Here is a 12,849-nt window from a genome sequence, read left to right as displayed (position 1 = left end):
CCTTTTTTTCAAATCCTCTGAAATCTCACACCATATAGTACAGTGGTGGCGATCCATAGTACAGTGGTGGCGATCCATAGTACAGTGGTGGCGATCCATAGTACAGTGGTGGCGATCCATAGTACAGTGGTGGCGATTCATAGTACAGTGGTGGCGATCCATAGTACAGTGGTGGCGATCCGCGTGCATTTTGCGGCCCGCGGAGCCGCCCAATGAGGCCCGTTAAGTGAATTAACACTACCTCTAAGTGACATAAGACACCAGTGCTGGTCTCGGAGGGCATACTATAGTATGTTGTTTTTCACGATTTGAAAAGAGGTGAAATAAATAAAGCTACAATTTTCAAATTTGCATAATATTTTTAAAGCTTACGCTTGCCGACCTCCTACGGCAAGATCATTTGGTTTAAAAAAAACCAAACAGTAACAGTACTAACAGCCTACACACTTTGATTTGATCTTTATTTATCTTGAACATAAAAAGTACAAATAACAGTACATCAACACAATATCAATCACATCATTTTTTTTTTGTTCAAGAAGGGACAGAGAGAAGCAACACTCACCAAGAAATACAAATACAATTTGAATCATTATCAGACCATGAATGATAGCCATGTTTGTCTTTATACAATTGAAAACCGGAAGAAGAATCAATCCACAAATTGCTTGTAACCAGAGTGTAAAAAGTGTATAATAATTGTACCAGTAAGACACCTGAGGGCAACATATTTAATGTCAGAACATGTTCTGGCATATATCCATATACTAATATTGATGACATCAGGGATCTCCATATATGGGCTTAATTACTATGACATCAGGGATCTCTATTCCTGTTGATGTCACGAGACCTGGGCACCATATATGGGGCTCTTCAGTGATACACTGACTGACGGGAAATGCATGATTCCACAGTTAACTGTGACCTTTGCTGCAACAACAGTGGTTATCATGAGACCGTCACAATACTATTATATATATTGGCATTCCCATATATGGGCTAAATATTGATCAGTCAGGGATCTCCACATAGGCATAACAGGGATTTAATTAGGGTATCAGCTGGGAATGCCCATGTATGGAACTTGTTTTCCCTTCCCCCCCTGATGATAGATCAGATGCCAAAACACAATGATTAGAGCGCAGCAGGGAATCGAACCCCATTCCAGTAAACCAGAAGCGCCATGCCTGTGCCTTGTTTTGTGTTTATTATTTTTAACCATAACAGACCATGAATGTTCTCTTTATACAATTGAACACTGGAAGACTCACTCCAAATACCTCAAGGAGAACTCCTAGACTTAAACTAAGAAAATATATTTAAATTGTATTTGTTCGTGTTCATAAAGTGCTGCAAAGTGCTAAAAGTGAAAAGTGCAGCAGAAAACGTTTGGGTCATAGGCCCATTGTCAGTGCCTCACCTACTGACCGGCGTGAATGACGACGTTTTAACTGCAAATAGAAGCTAAATAAATCACATCAATACACATCACATACCGGGCCTGTGTTCATATGGTATGTGTAAAGACGCAATGAAGCTTCACTCACATTATACAAGACATACATCACATCAATCCACATCACATACCTAACCCTAACCCAGCGTTCATTATGTGATGTGGGGATGACGTGATGAAGCTTTACTCACAAATTAGATCTGATGATATAGCACCGACAATGGTCTTATGACCTAGATGTTTGCTGCTGCACTGTTGACTTTGAGCACTTAGAGCGCTTTATGAACATTAACAATAAAATAAATTGATTTTCTTGGTCTCTGCCCAAGTAGTTGTCATTAGGATTTTGTGGCACGAGTATTTTTTCCTGCCAGTTGTGCCATGTTTCCTACATATCAATTAAAATTGACTGTACAATTTATGCCATTTGTGGATGATTGACATTAATTATACAAGGTGGAAATTATGCAATGGCAGCAGCATTCTTATTTGCTTAATGTTCTTTGTGCCCCTGTATTTGTCAGCAATACAGCAACACTATGAACATTAGAACACAACACTATGAACATTAGTACACAACATACAACACTATGAACATTAGTACACAACATACAACACTATGAACATTAGTACACAACATACAACACTATGGATGACATCAGAACACAACAGCAATAAATAAAATTCGTATGGTATGAACGATGCGCCTACATCACTTCCTGTTCTGAACTTAAGTGTACCTCACCTAAATAAAATGAGGCCGACCGACGTGAATGACGAGCTATCCGCAATTGCTGTGAAATAATCACATTAAAACCCACATAAATGCACATCACATACCGGGCCTGTCTTCATATGTGATGTGAACTGACGTGATGCTTTACCGGCAAATGACGTGAACCGATAGAGCTCCAATCAAATGAGAAACTGTACACGAGACACGACCCGAATCACGCACCACATACACTAGTGAAGAACCAGTGCGATAGATAGGAAAGAAAGAAATTACTTAATTTTTTAAAATAAAGCAAAATGCGATTAAAAACTCGGACCACAAAAACAAATAATTTTATTAAAGCAAAGAATAGAGAAAAGATGAAGGTCCGGTAGAAACCTTGTACGTCCAAAACAGTTACTTTTCTGGACAAAAAAAAAGGAACCTGTGGTCCAATGATATAATTTATTATTAATATAATAATCTGTTATGTTTCAATGTTAATATTTAGTTACAAGCTCGTTGATACTTCACCGGTTCAATATATTTAAAATACAACATATGTTATATTAAACAAAATATTCAATAATGTATTATCTTTGCATCGTGAGCTTGTAGATCGGCTATTTTTGCTACTTCAGTGTGTGACACTGTAGCATGACCAAGTAAGGACATTTACACTGTAGCATGACCAAGTAAGGAAATTAATTTACAAAAGGTTGAACTATGGAGATACAAGGTTTCTGCCCGACAGCCAAAGATAATAAACTACGCCACTTACCTTCAATATCAGCCAGTACACACAACACACACTAACCAAGGCAGAAAATGACACATCGGCCATCATTTTCTTCCTCTGTTAGTTTGCACAGATCTACAGCATAGACGGCTGTAAACAGTAGGGGTGTAACGATACATATTAACAGCGATACGAATCATGATACATGGTTGATTATGCAATACATGGACGATAAGATACAATGATTTGAAATTGATACAGTAACTATTTATTTAAACACCTTTTTCATTTCTTCTAAATACCACACAAAAATGTAGTATTGATACAATCGATTAATTGCATAGCAAAACGATTCGATACCAATCATTTCCATTGCAAAACGATACATAGTCAATGTTGCCGTTTTCTATTAGATATGCTTAGATTCTTGAAATTAAAATTGATATTTCGATGCAGTTACTATATCGTTACACCCCTAGTAAACAGTGTTAAGCAGGCTACATGCTACCATAATGATACCAGACATAAATCAAATTCCTCCACATCAGACAAAGTCCACTAGTGAAGAACTAGGGGAGAGGCAAGAAGAATGAAAATACTTAATAACTTAATTACTTAACTTAATAACTTTATTAAAAGCAAAGAATAGCGTAGAAAATATGAAAGTGAAGACACTAGAATCGGACTGGCATTATACACACACACGGTGTGAAACGATACATGGCGCGAATGACAACATATGGTATGGTAGCATGTAGCCCACTTACACAAGCAGCAGGAACCAAAATGTTAAATTACTAACCGTCACTGCCAACAGCAAGCAGCAGCAGCAGCAGCAGCAGCGGAAGACATCGGTATGAAGGTACAAACTGTCAGCTTCACGTTCTGAAATGACAGGGAAAAAAGAAAAACTAAATTTAGTTGTCGGCCTACAGGATGACATTTTGGAAGTCATAACAGTCACTGACAGGGCTGTGTCACCATTATGTTACTGTATTAATAACAGTCACAGACAGGGCTGTGTCACCATTATGTACTTTATTAATAACAGTCACTGATAGGGCTGTGTCACCATTATGTTACTGTATTAATAACAGTCACTGACAGGGCTGTGTCACCATTATGTTACTGTATTAATAACAGTCACTGACAGGGCTGTGTCACCATGATGTACTGTATTAATAACAGTCACTGACAGGGCTGTGTCACCATTATGTTACTGTATTAATAACAGTCACTGACAGGGCTGTGTCACCATGATGTACTGTATTAATAACAGTCACAGACAGGGCTGTGTCACCATTATGTTACTGTATTAACAACAGTCACTGACAGGGCTGTGTCACCATTATGTTACTGTATCAATAACAGTCACTGACAGGGCTGTGTCATCATTATGTTACTGTATTAATAACAGTCACTGACAGGGCTGTGTCACCATTATGTTACTGTATTAATAACAGTCACTGGCAGGGCTGTGTCACCATGATGGACTGTATTAATAACAGTCACTGACAGGGCTGTGTCACCATTATGTTACTGTATTCATAACAGTCACTGACAGGGCTGTGTCACCATTATGTTACTGTATTAATAACAGTCACTGACAGGGCTGTGTCACCATTATGTTACTGTATTAATAACAGTCACTGACAGGGCTGTGTCACCATTATGTTACTGTATTAATAACAGTCACTGACAGGGCTGTGTCACCATTATTTACTGTATTAATAACAGTCACTGACAGGGCTGTGTCACCATTATTTACTGTATTAATAACAGTCACTGACAGGGCTGTGTCACCATTATTTACTGTAGTAATAACAGTCACTGACAAGGCTGTGTCACCATTATTTACTGTATTAATAACAGTCACTGGCAGGGCTGTCACCATTATTTACTGTATTAATAACAGTCACTGATAGGGCTGTGTCACCATTATTTTACTGTATTAAAATTGTCACACAAATTGTGATTAAAGGGCCACTTCACCCCTTTTGCAACCAGAGCTTATTTTAATGTTTAGGACACAAGAAACACTTTCCTGGGGTTTTTAATACGTGCAATACATATTTTTCTACATATTATCCCCATAAGGAGGGGGAGTGCACTAAAGCATAATATACTCTGGCCATAAGGAGGGGGAGTGCACTAAAGCATAATATACTCTGGCCATAAGGAGGGGGAGTGCACTAAAGCATAATATACTCTGGCCATAAGGAGGGGGAGTGCACTAAAGCATAATATACTCTGGCCATAAGGAGGGGGAGTGCACTAAAGCATAATATACTCTGGCCATAAGGAGGGGGAGTGCACTAAAGCATAATATACTCTTGCCATAGCACACAAACTACAAATTGTGCTGTTGGTCATATACTAAAAATACTATCCACCGCTGGAAGAAACTGCAGTCACTCAATGTCTTTGACTTTAAAAAAGGGACAATTTTAATTTAATTGTGACACCAAATGGACCCGTAACTTTGTTCCATTTGTACACTGAGAGTTACAGACCTGTGGTTCAATTTGTATAGTCTGAATTACAAGCCTTGAAAGGAAAGGTATTCTCAAACATTAAAAAAATAAATGGAAATAGCAGATCTACACACTCAAGTTTTGAGCTTGTACATCACCATTTCAGGTAGGTGCAACTTCCTATTGACAGCCCATACATCCAAACATAAGGCCTATCTAATTGTATTAAACAACGTCAAACTCACCAACATTGCAGCTGTGCTGCAAAGTGTTTGTTTCATAAAAATCCACCATAGACATGTTATGAGCTACTTCCTGTCAGAATTCCTTGCAGATGATTATTTTCTAAGTATCAGAGTTTGGAAGCGCTCGTTATCAGTAAAGCAACCTCCTGCTGCCTCCTGCATGATGTGCACAGTCAAAACAGGTGGTACGCCTGGGCCGTTGAGTGATATTCAACGAGCGCTTCCAAACTCAAACACCAAAAAAAAAATCACATGCAAGGAATTTCTTGACAGGAAGTAGCTCATAACATGTCTACGGTGGATTTTTATGAAACAAACACTTTGCAGATAGAAAGAGGATAATGCAAGCTTTTCGTACAGCTGCAATGTTGGTGAGTTTGATGTCGTTTAATATAATTACTTTTGTTTGGCTGAATGGGCTGCCTATGGGAGGTTGCTCCTAGGTAGCACCTTGCTGAATGGGCTGCCTATGGGAGGTTGCTCCTAGGTAGCACCTTGCTGAATGGGAGGTTGCTCCTAGGTAGCACCTTGCTGAATGGGCTGCCTATGGGAGGTTGCTCCTAGGTAGCACCTTGCTGAATGGGCTGCCTATGGGAGGTTGCTCCTAGGTAGCACCTTGCTGAATGGGAGGTTGCTCCTAGGTAGCACCTTGCTGAATGGGAGGTTGCTCCTAGGTAGCACCTTGCTGAATGGGCTGCCTATGGGCGGTTGCTCCTAGGTAGCACCTTGGCTGAATGGGAGGTTGCTCCTAGGTAGCAACTTTCTGGCAAGATGGCTGCGCTCTGAATGAGGTCATTGGGACACTTCACCCCTTTTGCAAACAGATCTTATTTTAATGATGTTTGGGAGAAAATAAACACTTTCCTGGGGTTTTTATGTGGGTAATATCATGTGTGTTTAGATATTTTAGTATTTCAAAGTGTCCATGATGTCATAGACACTGGGCTCACATGCTGACTCAGTAAGACCGCTAGCCCCTCTCGGAACCCTCGTAAAAGGTTTCTGACATTTGGATGTTTACCTTTTACGGGGGGTTCCTTCTCAGTTGTCGCCCGCAACATGGCGATTCTGGGATACACACGGACTTGGCCTCGCATATGTCCTTTCTGCGCTATTTGAGTGATGGTTATGTCTCTAAAGAAGCATATATCAGCAATAGGAGACAACGGAAACCTCAGCGAACGGCGCAGAAGCGTTTTGGCAGCTCTGAAAAACATCCTGCATGTATGCGGTCGGCCAATCAGAGGCAGTAACTAGGACGTACAGCTAGCCAGGGAGGCGGGACATGGGAAGTGAGGAAGAGAGAATTTCAGAGCTGCCAAAACGGTCTAACAAAGATTAAAAATACTTAACGGCTTCTGCGCCGTTCGCTGAGGTTTCCGTTGTCTCCTATTGCTGATATATGCTTCTTTAGAGACATAACCATCACTCAAATAGCACAGAAAGGACATATGCGAGGCCAAGTCCGTGTGTATCCCAGAATCGCCATGTTGCGGGCGACAACTGAGAAGGGACCCTCCGTAAAAGGTAAACATCCAAATGTCAGAAACCTTTTACGAGGGTTCCGAGAGGGGCTATAAGACAGCATAGTCATATCTGCCTTGTGCAACTATTTTTTTTATGAAGCCTAAAAAAAAGCCATAAAGAAATTTAAACTTCGTATTCATGTGTTTAACGTCACAACACAATTAAAATTGTTAATCGCAATCATATGACAATTGATCATCAACTTAACATAAAGGTGACACAGCCCTAGTTTCTACTACAGCCACATGTAATCCAGGTACGTACCGTGGGGGGCCTTCCGTCGCTCGGTTGAAGATAAGCTGGTATTAATAGAGCCATGTAATCCAGGTACGTACCGTGGGGGGCCTTCCGTCGCTCGGTTGAAGATAAGCTGGTATTAATAGAGCAATGTAATCCAGGTACGTACCGTGGGGGGCCTTCCGTCGCTCGGTTGAAGATAAGCCGGTATTAATAGAGCCATGTAATCCAGGTACGTACCGTGGGGGGCCTTCCTTCGCTCGGTTGAAGATAAGCCGGTATTAATAGAGCCATGTAATCCAGGTACGTACCGTGGGGGGCCTTCCGTCGCTCGGTTGAAGATAAGCCGGTATTAATAGAGCCATGTAATCCAGGTACGTACCGTGGGGGGCCTTCCTTCGCTCGGTTGAAGATAAGCCGGTATTAATAGAGCCATGTAATCCAGGTACGTACCGTGGGGGGCCTTCCTTCGCTCGGTTGAAGATAAGCCGGTATTAATAGAGCCATGTAATCCAGGTACGTACCGTGGGGGGCCTTCCTTCGCTCGGTTGAAGATAAACTGGTATTAATAGAGCCATGTAATCCAGGTACGTACCGTGGGGGGCCTTCCGTCGCTCGGTTGAAGATAAGCTGGTATTAATAGAGCCATGTAATCCAGGTACGTACCGTGGGGGGCCTTCCGTCGCTCGGTTGAAGATAAGGTGGTATTAATAGAGCCATGTAATCCAGGTACGTACCGTGGGGGGCCTTCCGTCGCTCGGTTGAAGATAAGCCGGTATTAATAGAGCCATGTAATCCAGGTACGTACCGTGGGGGGCCTTCCGTCGCTCGGTTGAAGATAAGCTGGTATTAATAGAGCCATGTAATCCAGGTACGTACCGTGGGGGGCCTTCCGTCGCTCGGTTGAAGATAAACTGGTATTAATAGAGCCATGTAATCCAGGTACGTACCGTGGGGGGCCTTCCGTCGCTCGGTTGAAGATAAACTGGTATTAATAGAGCCATGTAATCCAGGTACGTACCGTGGGGGGCCTTCCGTCGCTCGGTTGAAGATAAACTGGTATTAATAGAGCCATGTAATCCAGGTACGTACCGTGGGGGGGAGGGGGGCCTTCCGTCGCTCGGTTGAAGATAAGCTGGTATTAATAGAGCCATGTAATCCAGGTACGTACCGTGGGGGGCCTTCCGTCGCTCGGTTGAAGATAAGCTGGTATTAATAGAGCCATGTAATCCAGGTACGTACCGTGGGGGGCCTTCCGTCGCTCGGTTGAAGATAAGCTGGTATTAATAGAGCCATGTAATCCAGGTACGTACCGTGGGGGGCCTTCCGTCGCTCGGTTGAAGATAAGCTGGTATTAATAGAGCCATGTAATCCAGGTACGTACCGTGGGGGGCCTTCCGTCGCTCGGTTGAAGATAAGCCGGTATTAATAGAGCCATGTAATCCAGGTACGTACCGTGGGGGGCCTTCCGTCGCTCGGTTGAAGATAAGCCGGTATTAATAGAGCCATGTAATCCAGGTACGTACCGTGGGGGGCCTTCCGTCGCTCGGTTGAAGATAAGCTGGTATTAATAGAGCCATGTAATCCAGGTACGTACCGTGGGGGGCCTTCCGTCGCTCGGTTGAAGATAAGCTGGTATTAATAGAGCCATGTAATCCAGGTACGTACCGTGGGGGGGCCTTCCGTCGCTCGGTTGAAGATAAGCCGGTATTAATAGAGCCATGTAATCCAGGTACGTACCGTGGGGGGCCTTCCGTCGCTCGGTTGAAGATAAGCCGGTATTAATAGAGCCATGTAATCCAGGTACGTACCGTGGGGGGCCTTCCGTCGCTCGGTTGAAGATAAGCCGGTATTAATAGAGCCATGTAATCCAGGTACGTACCGTGGGGGGCCTTCCGTCGCTCGGTTGAAGATAAGCCGGTATTAATAGAGCCATGTAATCCAGGTACGTACCGTGGGGGGCCTTCCGTCGCTCGGTTGAAGATAAGCCGGTATTAATAGAGCCATGTAATCCAGGTACGTACCGTGGGGGGCCTTCCGTCGCTCGGTTGAAGATAAGCCGGTATTAATAGAGCCATGTAATCCAGGTACGTACCGTGGGGGGCCTTCCGTCGCTCGGTTGAAGATAAACTGGTATTAATAGAGCCATGTAATCCAGGTACGTACCGTGGGGGGCCTTCCGTCGCTCGGTTGAAGATAAGCTGGTATTAATAGAGCCATGTAATCCAGGTACGTACCGTGGGGGGCCTTCCGTCGCTCGGTTGAAGATAAACTGGTATTAATAGAGCCATGTAATCCAGGTACGTACCGTGGGGGGCCTTCCGTCGCTCGGTTGAAGATAAACTGGTATTAATAGAGCCATGTAATCCAGGTACGTACCGTGGGGGGCCTTCCGTCGCTCGGTTGAAGATAAACTGGTATTAATAGAGCCATGTAATCCAGGTACGTACCGTGGGGGGCCTTCCGTCGCTCGGTTGAAGATAAGCTGGTATTAATAGAGCCATGTAATCCAGGTACGTACCGTGGGGGGCCTTCCGTCGCTCGGTTGAAGATAAGCCGGTATTAATAGAGCCATGTAATCCAGGTACGTACCGTGGGGGGCCTTCCGTCGCTCGGTTGAAGATAAACTGGTATTAATAGAGCCATGTAATCCAGGTACGTACCGTGGGGGGGCCTTCCGTCGCTCGGTTGAAGATAAGCCGGTATTAATAGAGCCACGAAGGTTGTACGGCACATACGTCTCGAGCACCGTTCACCTCGTAATCTCAGGCAGAGCGTTCGTTGGCACCGTTATACGTTTCAGCTCTCGGGGGCTCGCTGCTGCGTGGACTCCGTCCAGGTTCCATCTCCACGCCCCCTTTCCTGAGTAGACACTCTATTATACCAGCCATCTCCTGATGATCCAAGGTCACCGCATGACACCAAGGTCACATGATTACCCTGTAAGACACATACATAAAAACATTAAACTCTTTATCCAGATTTTATACATTGTAGAATTCATATAATATGTGACCAGATTTGACTGAGAGCCTGCCATTGCACAAATTCCAGCTTTTAACCAGAGGAGAAACTTTTTTTCTCATCCAAAAATAGTTAAAAGCCCAGGCAGACTCTTCACATACTAGAGCATGTCTGAAATAAGTGTCGGAGCTGAAATTTTTAACAAAAATCAATTTGAAAATAGATCTACAAGCTCAATGTGTCACATCACAATGCATTGAGAGCTTGTAGATCAGCCATTTTCAAATGGCCAAAACATGGCTGTGGAATGAACAATGTAGGCTTAGCAATAAGAATACAAATCTACAAACTAGTTGAAAGCTTCCACATAATTGGAGTATAAATGTACAATATGTTCCACAGTAGACTTCAGTAAATGTAATGATTAGCTTTCCACCATCGTTTGGAACGAGGGTTTGTTTGTTAGTTTTCTTCCTTCTCCAACCCATTTTGGGCAGGAACCCCTTTGTGTTTTAACTAAGCATTATGTTACACTTTAGCTATTGAAGAATAGCAGACCTACAAGCTCGTTGTACGAGCTTGTAGGTCTGCTATTTTTGAAAAATCATAAAAATGCGGCACAAATCTTTGAATATAGTATATTCTTTCAGAGCGAACGTTTTTCTTATTTCGACGTCAGGTCTAAATGGGCTGAAAGGACAAACATTCCTCACAGTGTCTCAATAAACAACCAACACAGGGCTATAAAAACACTGCTGTTTAAACAATAACCTTGTGTTTGTTTCTAAACGTACCTCCCAGCCTCGTGGCTCTGCAGACTGCTGCTGTGGCTGCAAGCTGGTCACTTCCTATTTAAATCTAAAGCCCCGCCCACTGGATCAAAGGACCGGCCGTCATTGGTCCGTCAGAGTGAATGGATCATTGGCTGCACCTCTGTGGCGTTAGCAAGCCGCACGCACGCGCACGCACACGCACAGGGAGGCGAGTGGTGGATCTAGGAATAGCCTGCACTCAAAAACGTTTTTATATTAAATTAAATAATCATGAATAAATGATTAACGTGTTTTATTGATTAAAGAAACCCTAAAAGAAAAGATATATAAACATAGCCTTTATTAGATAGATAGATAGATAGATAGATAGATAGATAGATAGATAGATGCTAAGATGGGGGTCCCTGGTACAACATGTGTTCAGATGGGGGTCCCTGGTACAACATAGTGTTCAGATGGGGGTCCCTGGTACAACATGTGTTCAGATGGGGGTCCCTGGTACAACATAGTGTTCAGATGGGGGTCCCTGGTACAACATAGTGTTCAGATGGGGGTCCCTGGTACAACATAGTGTTCAGATGGGGGTCCCTGGTACAACATGTGTTCAGATGGGGGTCCCTGACATTAATTCGGGGTATGGGGTAGACTACCCAGTCACCTCTATAGCTGCCGGAGGTTATTCTGCCCCATAATGGCAAGCTACAAGTCACCGACACACAAAGTCATTAAACCGCTCAGGTGGACGGACGACTCTGCCCCTAGAAGTTACCTGAGCCGGTTCTGGAAGACGACCCTCAGGCTCCGCCGGGACAGGCTCACGAACAGGGGAAACAGTCTCTCTAGCAGGCGACACAGCTCCCCTGGCAGGCGAGCCTGGAGGTGTAAGCTGGGGTGAAGGCGGTTGCTCGCCCACTTCCGCGTTCTCCGCCTCCCCAGGAAGGAATGTCGGTCGTAGGTGTCGCCTGTTCCTCCGCAGGGTCCCACGGTCCGTCTGGACCAGATAGGATCTCGGAGCCGGGTGTGGCCGTTGAACTGTCGCCGCCGTCGTCCAGCCGGACTCACCGTCGAGTTTCACCGCCACGCTCTGTCCCGGGCCGAGAGGTGGAAGTGCTCTGGCGCCGTAGCGCCGGTTGTAGGCCTGCCTGTAGTTCCTCTTCGCCTTGGCATCAGCTTCACGCACCTTTGTGAAGTTGGGCCACTTAGGCAAAAGCACTTTATCGACCGTAGGCACCGTCGTTTTGATCTGACGGCCCATCATCAGCTGTGCAGGACTGGCACCCGTGGCTTGTAGTGGAGTAGCCCTGTAGCTCATGAGAGCCAGAAACGGGTCATCCTGACGCAGAATCCTCTTCGCTGTCTGTACCGCCCTCTCAGCCGCACCGTTGGATTGAGGATAGTGAGGGCTAGAGGTGATGAGTTTAAAGTCATAGGCAACAGTGAAATCTTCAAACACTCTGCTCGTGAACTGTTTGGCGTTATCCGTGTGGAGCTCGTCTGGACAGCCCCACCTGGAGAAGATATTCTTCAGACGAGAACATGTTGTCTCGCTCTTCATGTCAGGCATATGGGCTATTTCTATGTAGCGAGAATAATAGTCAACAACTACCAAGTAGTTTTGTTTCTCATACTCACAGATGTCCGCACCGATCGTTTGCCAGGGTCTCTGTGGCAGTGGCGTTGTAATCAGAGGCTCCCTTCTCTGTGTAGGTCTGACTC

The sequence above is a fragment of the Electrona antarctica genome, assembly GCF_951216825.1.
Source record: "Electrona antarctica genome assembly, contig: scaffold_54, whole genome shotgun sequence".
Lineage (NCBI taxonomy): Eukaryota > Metazoa > Chordata > Actinopteri > Myctophiformes > Myctophidae > Electrona > Electrona antarctica.
Note: the sequence above shows the minus strand (reverse complement) of the source record.